The sequence below is a fragment of the Hevea brasiliensis genome, chromosome 6 (assembly GCF_030052815.1).
Source record: "Hevea brasiliensis isolate MT/VB/25A 57/8 chromosome 6, ASM3005281v1, whole genome shotgun sequence".
NCBI classification, from domain to species: domain Eukaryota; kingdom Viridiplantae; phylum Streptophyta; class Magnoliopsida; order Malpighiales; family Euphorbiaceae; genus Hevea; species Hevea brasiliensis.
Genome location: NC_079498.1, coordinates 98,632,187 through 98,644,137, shown reverse-complemented (window position 1 = coordinate 98,644,137; position 11,951 = coordinate 98,632,187).

Below are 11,951 nucleotides of genomic sequence, written 5' to 3'. Positions count from 1 at the left end.
CAGCTACTCTTCTACTTGAGCAACTCTAGGCCTCCTACCCCGCCTCCTCAGGGCAGGCGCCTCATCCTGTGCTGACACCTCGTCAAGCACATCTGGTCTAGTGCAGTGGCAGCTCTCCTGCTTCTACGCATTTTCCTAAAATTCAGCAGCATTAGCCCACAAAATTCAAAACAGCACATTACATAGCTCTATAGACTCACGTTTACACACAATATATAAAGCAGAAACTAGAAGCAAAGATGACAATGCAAGACGAATGTGGACCCTATTTTCCGCATGTGACTCCTCGTAGACTCTTCCCAACACTTTAGACAAACAATCCCTAAGAATCTGGAGCCTAAGCTCTGATACCACATTTGTCACGACCCAACCTATGGGCCGGACCGACACTAGGACCTGGGCCAGCCTAAAGCCCCCGAGGCCCATAGTAAGCCTAACTATTCATTAACCCAACTCTAAGGCCCATTTGGGCCCAATTTCAAGAATTTAACCGGACACAAAATGGACCTTTCAACGGGGAGTTTTTGACTCACCCGACCATTAAACAAAATAAATACTCAATTGGGGAGCTCAGCTCACCCTCCACATACTCATATCAACATAAAAATAAATGGGAGCTCAGCTCCCTCATCCAGTCCATCAAACATGCATGTGATAATAATTTTACAGGTCCAAAATAACAATTTATATTACAGACCTAAATCAATTAAATATTTCTAACACATGCGGAAATTCTAGAAGTTTACAGAATTACACAAACATGAATAGACGACCTGCGAGGAAGAAAAGCAGGTTAACCACAATAAAATCCTCCCATAGCCTGTGTAACACCCCGTTTGCATAGCCTGGTATATTTCATTGTTCCGGTGACTAGTGTCGGTCCGGGCAATTAATGGGATTAGGGCCACACTTAAGATAATTTGAGAAGCCATAAACACAAATAATTAGTAATATTTAATTAGTTAACTATAAATAAGAAAAATAGAACATAAGAGGTTAAACGAGCCGAGAGTCACAGCGATTCGTCACCTCCTTGGGAACGACTGCGAAGTCATTTTAAACTCAAATTTCGAACCGTAAAAAGTGACGCTGCGGTCCTTAGGACCCTTATGAACACAGTGAAAAAGAGAAAATCACGAAAAAGAACTGTTAAGTTAGTCAAATAATTAGGTCAGGGAACCGAAAGAAATATTGGATTATTTGCAACCCGGGATGAACCGGCGAGGGGCAATTTGGTCAATTGAGCCTGAGAGCTTACTCCTGACCTAACTGTCAAATAAAATAGGAGAAAAGAAAATTTCAGAATAGAGAATTAAATTAAAGAACTAATAGAAAAAAATAAATAGAAAAAAAAAAAAAGAAAGAAGATGGAAAAGTCAAAGGTGATGATATCATGCATGATGTCATAAAGGCTTAATTAATTTATTTTATTAATTTGGGATTTTTGGTCTTCAAAAAGGGGATAAGACTAAAGAAAATAAAACAAAAAAAAAATTAGAAAAGTCTTCTTCTTCCTTCCCAAGTGTCGCCCCACCTTCTTTCATGAAGCCTCCATGAAAATCCCTCCTTTAAGCTTACTTTTAAGCTTGATTTTCTTCACCCAATCAACATAACTCCCCTAAAAACTTCATTAGCCCTTGCAATCTCAACCTAAGAACAAGAAAGAAAGAGGAAAGGAAGAGAGAAAGTGAAGAATTAGCATTTAAGTTAAGGTTAGTATGTTAAACTTTTTATTTCTTCACTTAAATGCATAATTAATGGTTGAAATGAACTTAGGATTAAGGAAATGAAATAAAAATATGGGGGAAGGACAAACTGAATTTTTGGCCAGCTTGAAGGGAGTATGAATTTAAAGGGTTTGAATGAGTATAAAAACCTTAATTAGTTGAATGATGATAGTTTAGAACTTTGAAATTGTTAATGGTAACAAAGTTGTGAGTTTAGGGTTTGAATGTTAGGGTTTGTGAATCAAATTATGGAGAAATGCATAAATGGCATGTTTGACCAATTGTGGACTGAAAAATGGTCAATAATGACCAAAGGAAATGTATGGGAATTGTTAGAATGGAAGACAAATTCGTAGGTCAATTGGTCATGCTGCTGGCAGCATGACCAAACCTACTTTGAAGGACCAAAACGGGAATTTTACAAGCCCAATTGATATGCCACCAATTGGGGATGAAAATAGACATAAAAGGGCACAATTTTCATTAAGGAACCATGCCCAAAAACTGACCAAAACTGGGTGAACCAATTGACCAAAGTGAAATGAGAGCAGGCTGCCACTGCACCAAACTGACCAAATGACAGTAACTGTTCATTTGGTCATAACTCGAGCTAGGAAGGTCAAATTGACCTGAAATTTTACCAGCACTTAGATAAGATATAGACCTAAAACTTTCATGAGGAACACCATCCCAAATTATGCCATTAACCTAGTCAAATTATTGAGCAAAGTGGAGTTACTGTACCTGCGATTCTGCAGAATTGCCATTGAGCAGTAAAGTTCCAATGGCTATAACTCTCTCTAGAAAACTCCGATTTAGGCGATTCTTGAACCGATGGAAACCTAAGACATAGTAGAACATTTCATATGAAGAAAGTTAGACCAAATTATGAACTTAACTTGATCAAATTACTGAACAAAATTGGACCAAAAATCTGCCAGAACCAAAATCTCAGCATGAACAGTGCACGTGAACAGTAATTGTATTTTGGCTATAACTTGAGCTACAAAACTCCGATTGTGGTGATCCAAAAATGAGAATACAATTAAAACAATAAGGAACATTTTCTATGAAGGGAGTTTTGCCAAATTCCAACAGTAAAAGGGCCAATGAAATAGTGCAACTTAGGACTCCAAAATCGAAAATTGGCAATTTTGCCTAAAAGACCTAAGTTTTGAGAAAATGACCAAAACCAACAAGTTTAGTGACCAAAATGTGGTATGTGGGTGAATTTGGAATTCCCATACCTATTAAGCCTTAAAAAATCAACAATTTGACTTGAATAGTGCAGTGAATAGTAACCCGAAACACAAAAATTTCGAGAACGTCGAATTTAACACGTTAGAACTAGGTAAATGTGAAGCTAAATTTATTTTGGATTTATGTTAAGTTGTAGTACTGAAACATTGTAAAATTGTGTGTTTCAGTTGAAAAGAATATCGGGAAGGAACCCGAGGAACCGAGTCGAGGCTAAGGGACGACTCGCTTGAGGTTTGTGCACAACATCTCCATGCTTTGAAATTCATTGATAAAGTGAACGAAATATGTATTTTACTTATGCTTTGGAATTGTTGAAAGTTTATTTGTGACATTATTTATGATGTTTTGATTTAAACTGTGAAAGTTATTGTGTATATTTGAAATGACAATGTTTAGCAAATTGTTAAGATAAGTTTTGAAACCACAGTGTCATAACCATATATTTGAACACCTCACTAGCATGACTAGTGGGGGTAATTAGTTTCAAATTTTGATTCCTTCTCTGGAGAAATGTTGAGGTGTGCCAGTAGAAGAGGATGTGAATGGATATCCATATATTTGAGCTAGCTAGCCTTGTGATGTGATTTCTCTTTAGCCTCTGGCTATTGCGATTCTATTTGTTTCGAATGGCATGATCTAACTGTGGGTTTTATGAAATGTGTTTTGATACTTCGAAATGAACGTGGTTTGCATTAAAATCTCATAATTCATGTTTTGTGTTTAATGCTCATGTTTAGTCAAATTTTTGAATAAATGTGATTTTATTTTTGCATAAAGATTATTTTAGTATGTTGTGCACCACTGAGTCCTAGTACTCAGCGATAGCTTTTATTGCTGTCGCAGATACAGAGACTAGAGGAGCAGCAGACTGAGCTGCTAAAGATTGAGGATCGTTCAGCCTAAAGTCTTCGGGTATAATTTATACCCTAATTGTAAATATTTCTTTTGATGTATATATTGCACATAAATGTATGGACATGTAAAAATGGGTCTTGAGCAGTTGTATAAAATTTGTATAAAGTTATAAAATATATTGTAGTTTGAAATTCTCTTAATATAAATTTTGTAATGATCTATTTAAATTGTTTTGTTTCTAATGAAATATGAATGAAAATTGAAGGTTGATAAATGTGTTGAGAAATTGATTGAGTTTGATTGTGAAATCGAAGTAGTGGTTGAGAAAATTTTTAGAAGTGCTTTTTACAGGTATTTGAAGAACTGTTTTCTCAAAATACAGAGGGAACTCTGTCAAAATTTTTATAAAATTTGTGGAAAAATAAAATGGGCTAAAATTTTCAACTAGCTTTCAACTTAATTACATGTTTAAAATACTTATTAGAAATGCTCACCACTTATAAAAAATAAGAAAATTATTTTAAAATCCCTTGTAGGGTGCTTGATGAGTTATCGGTAGGTGAAGTTCGGTAGTTCATTAAGTATTCTACGGGATCATGTTATGCCTTACAGAGGGGTAAGGTGTGACAGCCTGAAAAAAATATTGAATAGGAGTGAGCGTTCGACTCAGAGAGTAAAATATCAATTTTAACCATAATCTCTATAACTATCTAAAACTAATGCAACCTGTAGAGTGAAATGCAACATCAACAATATTTTCACATCATAGCAGCAAAAAGGTAATTTGGAGCACTCACACACCCAGTAATATCAATCATAATATATGGGAGCTGATCCCCTATACAGCTCTCTTAAATCCAACCTGTGCCAGCGAAGAACTCAGCTCGGACTTCCACTTAATAACCAAATCGGGGTCCCAGCGAAGAACTCAAGCCATGTCTACCCCGAAGGACCGGGTCCCAGCGAAGATCTCAAGCCGTGTCTACCCGTCCTATCCATAGTCCACACCACATCACACGCACGCCAACGCATGCACATTGCTCCAAATTACCACAACAACATCCATTGCACTTCAACAGTTATGAATGCAACATAAAACGTGCCTAGAGTTTAACTACATAGATACATACATATAAGTGATGCATGGGCATGCTTAAACATATAATAATATCAAAATTACAATTAAAATTAATATTTTACTCACAGACTTGACAGCGGTCACTGTGGCGGCTGGGCGGAGGAAGAAGGCTGTCCCGGCTCACCTGATAATTACATTACAATTATTTAATACAATTGACTCAATACAAATCAAGAAAAGACCGAATACGTCATAAGTCGTGCCGAAAATCCGACAGAGTCTCCCCTATACCTAGGACCTACCTAACCTGCAAAAGGGCTCAAAACACACTTCTATATTCGCAACTCATATATCCACAATTCAATCACATTGCATAGCCCTTCCTAGGCCCATCCAAACAGTCATTCATCACAATATGTAAAATTTCAATTTAGTTCTTATTATTGATCATTTTTGCAAAAACTGCCCAAATAAGCTCTAAAAATTCTAAAACTTTACCCCGCAGTCCTTAGCAATATTACTAGGCTATTGCAAAAAGAATCATAATTTTTTAAGCTACCACGAATATTTTATGGATTTTTAATCCTATTTAAGCACTAGAAAATTACGAAAAAGCAAGGTTCGGGTTTACCTTTGCCGATTCCGACTCTGGGGACGCGCTCGGAACGTCTGACAATGATGGGTTAGCCAAAACCTCGATTCAATTCGGAGACTTTTTCCGGTAGCCGGTATGTCTGGCCGGAAATTCACAGACCTGGTCAACTATCGAATTTCCGCGAATTGAAGATACATACACGAAGCCCATAACACGGGGGTTAGTAAATAAATTTTTCAGAATTTTCTAAGCTCATTAAATGCTCAGAAAAACACTGCGAAGTTCCATGGGACGCACCGAAAAACGATGTCGGAAAAATTCGAAATTAATGTTGCCGCGAAGTTCTCGACGAGTGGAGCGCTCTGTTAATCCCGGTTTTCTCGTGGGGTTCACAGTTTGCGAGAAATCTAGCCCAAAAGGCAAAATAGGCTAAAACTTCCCAGACAAAAATTGGACAAACCGCTCGATAGATTTCAGTGTTCTTGGTGTCTATGGAAAGCTCTTGACGAGTAGATGGATTTAGACACAAGACTCGGTCCAATTGGTGGCCGAATCGACTGGATTTTGGCCGGGAAGACGAAGCGGCGCGCTTGCATGTCGCGTCGCTTCGGGCGCCATTTTCCGGCGTTCCAGGCGGCGGCCGGTGGGACGGCTAGGATGGGCGCGAAATGGGTGGCAGGGAGGCGCGCGCAAGGGAGGAGGGAGGAGAGAGAAAACGGGAGAGGAAGAGAGGAGAGGCAGGGCATGCGCGGGGAGAAGAAGGAAGAAAAAGAAAAGGTCGGTCCGATTCGATCTGTCCGATCCGATTCGGTTCGATTCGGCCGGTTCGATTCATGATACAAAATTTTGAATTTTTACTCTGCCTTGGGACTGAAAATGAGGTCTAAAAATTCTAAAAAAATTCTAGAAAACTCAGAAAAATTTTTAGACTCCAAATATATTTTTAGTTTTGCCACGTGGTCTTTAAATAAATTTTTAAAAATCATCAAAGTTTATATTTTCGAAAAATCGAACCCGATTTTTAAAATTCGAAAAATCTCAAATAATTTCTTAAAATTTAAATAAAATTAAAATATCAATAATACTCATAAAATAATAAATTTAAAATTTTTGGGGTGTTACAAATTTTACCTAATAATTAATTTTAACTACTCTTACAAGGGTGAATAATTAAAAGCATTTAACAATCCTTTTTGAGTATCATCAAATCTTCTAATCAATGAATTAATCTCTATTTCTCAATAGAGAATTACTCAATTAATTAAAGCATTAAGATAAAATTATTTTAACAAAACCCTATTGACCCAATTTTAATTTTCACTATTAATTAAAATATATGATAGTTGTTATTAAATTAAATTCATAATCATGTTCTTCAACTACAAATTATAAATATAAAATCATTCAAGTATTTGGTCAAGATACTCAAAAGTATTAAATTAAAAAGTAACAACTATTAGCAAAGTAGAGAAAATTAAGCTAAAATATCTAGCCACTCATTATATCAAAACTCAAAACAAACTTAACAAAATTGTATTTAAACATAATAATAACAATTGAATTTTTAACCAAAAGGTAAGGAAAAGGAAAAAAGAAGAAAGAACTCTAAGAAGTTTGAAGACTTGATGAAGAACTCTTGCTTTAATCTCCTCAAAATTCTTCCTCCAAAAGCCTTTCTTCAACTCAAAGATACAAATTCTAGAGTGTTTGGATGGTTTTTCCCAAGAGAAAACGTCTCTTTTCCTTCCCATTTGTAGAAAATCTCAACTAACTCTCTTTTTGACTATTCTCTTTCATTTGGAGAGTTGTCACAAGTTTATTGGATGAGAAAAAACACTCAAAGAGCATCTCACAGCTAGTCATGCACCTAGAGTGAATCCCACAGCTAGTCATACTTGTTCTACAATCCCACAGGAAACCATGAAAATCTCACAGGCTACCATGAGATACTATGTTTCTATGATTTTTTCTTCAATTCTTCACCCGTCTTTATAAATTTTTTTTTTCTAAAATGAATAAATATCAACTAACATAGAAGAAATAAACTTTTAGCTAAATAAAATTATAAGATGTAATTAAAAGACTAAATGTCACGACCCAACCTATGGGCCGGACCGGCACTAGGACCTGGGCCAGCCTAAAGCCCCCGAGACCCGTAGTAAGCCTAACTGTTCATTAACCCAACTCTAAGGCCCATTTGGGCCCAATTTCAAGAAACCAACCGGACAGAATCCGGCCATAAAGTGGACCTTTCAACGGGGAGTTTTTGACTCACCCGACCTGTAAACAAAATATATCATCAATTGGGGAGCTCAGCTCACCCTCCACATACTCATATCGGCATAAAAATAAATGGAAGCTCAGCTCCCTCATCCAATCCATCAAACATGCATATAATTTTACAGGTTCACATGACAATTTATATTACATTCGAATCATTTAAATATTTCTAACACATGCGGAAATTCTAGGAGTAAATAAAATTACAAAACTATTGATAAACAACCTGCGAAGGAGAAAAGCAGGTTAACCACAATAAAATCCTCCTGTAGCCTGAGAAAAAATATTGAACAGGAGTGAGCGTTCGACTCGTAAAGTAAAATATCAATTTTAACCATAATCTCTATAACTATCTAAAACTAATGCAACCCGTGGAATGAAGTGCAACATCAGCAATAAATTCACATCATAGCATCAGAAAGGTAATTTGGAGCACTCACACACCCTGTAGTATCAATCATAACAAATCGCACCTGAAACCCTATACAGCACTCTTAAAACCAACCTGCTGCCATCGAATTACTCAAGCTCCGACAACCACATAATAACCAAATCGAGGGTCCCAACAATTACTCAAGCCGTGACTACCCTCAAGGATCGGGTCCCAGCGAATTACTCAAGCCGTGACTACCCCGTCCTATCCATAGTCCACACCACATCACACGCACGCCAACGCACGCACACTGCTCCAAATTACCACAACAACATCCATGGCACATCAACAGTTATGAATGCAACATAAATCGTGCCTAGAGTTTAACTACATAAATATATGCATATAAGTGATGCATGGGCATGCTTGAACATATAATAATATCGAAATTACAATTAAAATTAATATTCTACTCACAGACTTGACGACAATCACTGTGGCGGCTGGGCGGAGGAAGAAGGCTGTCCTGGCTCACCTGACAATTTTATTACAATCATTTAATAAATCTGACTCAATACAAACAAAGAAAAAGACCAATACGTCCTAAGTCGTGCCGAAAATCCGACAGAATCTTCCCTATACCTAGGACCTACCCAACCTGCAAAAGGGCTCAAAACACACTTCTATATCCACAATCCATATATCCACAACTCAATCACATCACACAGCCCCTCGTGGGCCCATCAAATCAATCATTCATCACAATATGTAAAATTTCAATTTAGTTATTATAATTGATCATTTTTGCAAAAACTGCTCAAATAAGCTCTAAAAATTATAAAACTACTGCCATGGTCCTTAGAAATATTACTAAGCTATTGCAAAAAGAATCGTAATTTTCTAAGCTACCACGAATATTTTATGGATTTTTAATCCTATTTAAGCACTAGAAAATTACGAAAAAGCAAGGTTCGGGTTTACCTTTGCCGATTCCGACTTCGGGAACGCGCTCGAGATGCCTGACAAGGGTGGGGTAGCCAAAACCTCGATCCAATTCGGAGACTTTTTCCCAGAGTCGGTTCGCCGAAATTCACGCATCCAGGACAACTGTCGAATTTCCGCGAATTGAGGATACCTACACGAAGCCCAATAATAATATATAAAAAATCAGGGGTGTTACATTCTTCCCCCCTTACAGAAAATTCGTCCTCGAATTTTACACAAGGCATAATAAAGTACATGATTACACATTGAACAGATAAGGGTACTTGCTACGCATGTCCCGTTCTGACTCCCAGGTGCACTCTTCCACTGACTGGCTCCTCCACAAAACCTTAACCATAGGGATCTGTTTTGATCTTAGCTGTCTCACTTGGTAGTCCACTATGGCTACAGGTTGCTCCTCAAATGTCAAGTTCTCCTTTAGTTCTATTACATCCGACTGTAGTTCATGAGAAGGATCGGGAATGTATTTCCTGAGCATAGAGATGTGAAACACGGGATGAACGTGAGAAAGGTTGGGTGGTAGCTCCAACCGGTAGGCAACTGCTCCAACTCTATCAGTAACCTCAAAAGGTCCAATATACCGAGGTGCCAACTTGTCCTTCTTTCCAAATCTCATGACTCCCTTCATTGGAGAAATCTTCAGGAATACATAGTCGCCCACTGCAAACTCCACATCCCTCCGTCTGGGGTCTGCATAACTCTTCTCGCCATCTGAAATCAAGCTGTTCCTCGATTAAAGGAACTATCTCTGAAGTGTACTGCACTAGGTCTACATCATGCACCTTCGCTTCCCCCATTTCCGTCCAACACAGAGGAGACCTATACTTTCTTCCATATAGTGCCTCATAGGTGGCATCCCTATCTTGGAGTGATAATCGTTGTTGTAGGCAAACTCCACCAAAGCTAGCCGCTCATCCCATTGACCTCCAAAATTCAAAACACTCATGCGAAGCATGTCTTCGATGTTTGGATTGTCCTTCGACCGTCTGTCTGAGGGTGGAAAGCCGTACTGAAGTTCAACTGTGTGCCAAGTGCCTCCTGCAATTTTTTCCAAAACCGAGAAGTGAACTGGGGCCCTCTGTCAGATATTATGGAAGCCGGAACTCTATATTGTCACGACCCAAAATAGAACTTGACTATTCTATCCCTGGTTCCATTCTTCTTCCTAACATAATAGCTGTACTTGCTAACTATATCTTTCAGAGTTTCTATCGCGTTATCATATGTCTGTGCTACTCAGATTTGGTCCTTTGACCACTCTAGCTAGTACTTCCACTAGAAGTTAGATTATATTGCATGCAATCAATTGTCCAAACTTTCATTCCACTTTCTTTATCCATTGGCCTTCGTGATTTATCTTCACTAATTTATTACTCTTAACACTATTATAATTAGATTATACTATTGTTTTGAATAATTTGAAATTAGAAAGGAACTCAAGAAATTACATCATACTTTTATTGTATGATCTCTATTCTTATCCTTTAGCTTACATAATACCCTTACCACCTCGAGCGATTATGTAGTAATTTTATTTATTTGTCATTATTATTATTATCCATGTTTACTCAATTAGCCAAAACTTAAGGTTTCGCACCCAAACCCGTCATCCAATTCAAAGGATTTACATCCATCGTGATCGATTATATATGATTCCTATAATAGAACTTGCATCCTCTGCGGGATACCCGAGCCAACTATTCTCTACCACACTCTACTGATCCTATCTTGGGCACTATTTTGTTGGTCACCATTATTAGTAATAACTTTGATCCCTTCTAAAAAGATAGGACTATACCCTAACTTGTCGCAACAAAGATACTACATTTACCACCTTGCCCAAAACCATGTCAAATTAATGACTCTCCTATCATATTATAGCTCGTGAATCATCAATTCATAGTTTCGACCTTCTCTAGGTAGTAGACTTGTACTTTAATACATAATTATACACACAACGTATACAATTCTCAATCTATAAGTGACACCTTTACTTAGCAACTAGTCCGAAACCTGCAGTGCGATGGCAACTCTTGATGTAGCTCTAGCTCATCTTTGTAATCGAGTCATGACTCTAGTTATCACCCAACTGTGACCTATCAATATTCTAACTCTAGACTCTTAACCAGAGTTCCCAACTCCTCTGCAAATATAGAACTCGTTCGCATAATCGTACCAAATGTAGACTCGCAAACATCCTTATCATGAGCACTACAAGGAAGTACGCAGCTCTACACAATAATCTCATGTCGGTACTGTAATCTGCAGCTTACAGAGCAGACATCGAGAACATTGTATAGTTACTACGATACGTCCTGACAGACTAGGTCTCCTAATTTCTTATCTCTCCTGAATCTTCTATTATCACAAACTTATTCTGACTGGGTCATCTACTGATGACTGCCAGTAGTGGTATCCTCATCCTTATCTAGGGCAACTGTACTTTTAAGACTCACTTTTATGTACTCGTGCCTTACGAAATGGGCACACCATTTAAACCCATCGACAAATATATAACATTTCTTGGAGTACGTATCCTCATGATAGACTTCACATGTCTACTAACTTTATTTCACATTTCTGTGTACTCCACGAAAATCAAGACACTAACTGAGGTAATCTTATATTTCCCGAGGTATAACGTAGAATCTAGAAACAAAGAATTACAGGAAAAGACGAAACAAAATCCTATACTTCGCATGTGACTCCTAGTAGACTCTTTCCAACACTTAGATAATTTTTCCCTATGAATCTGGAGCCTAAGCTCTGATACCACAT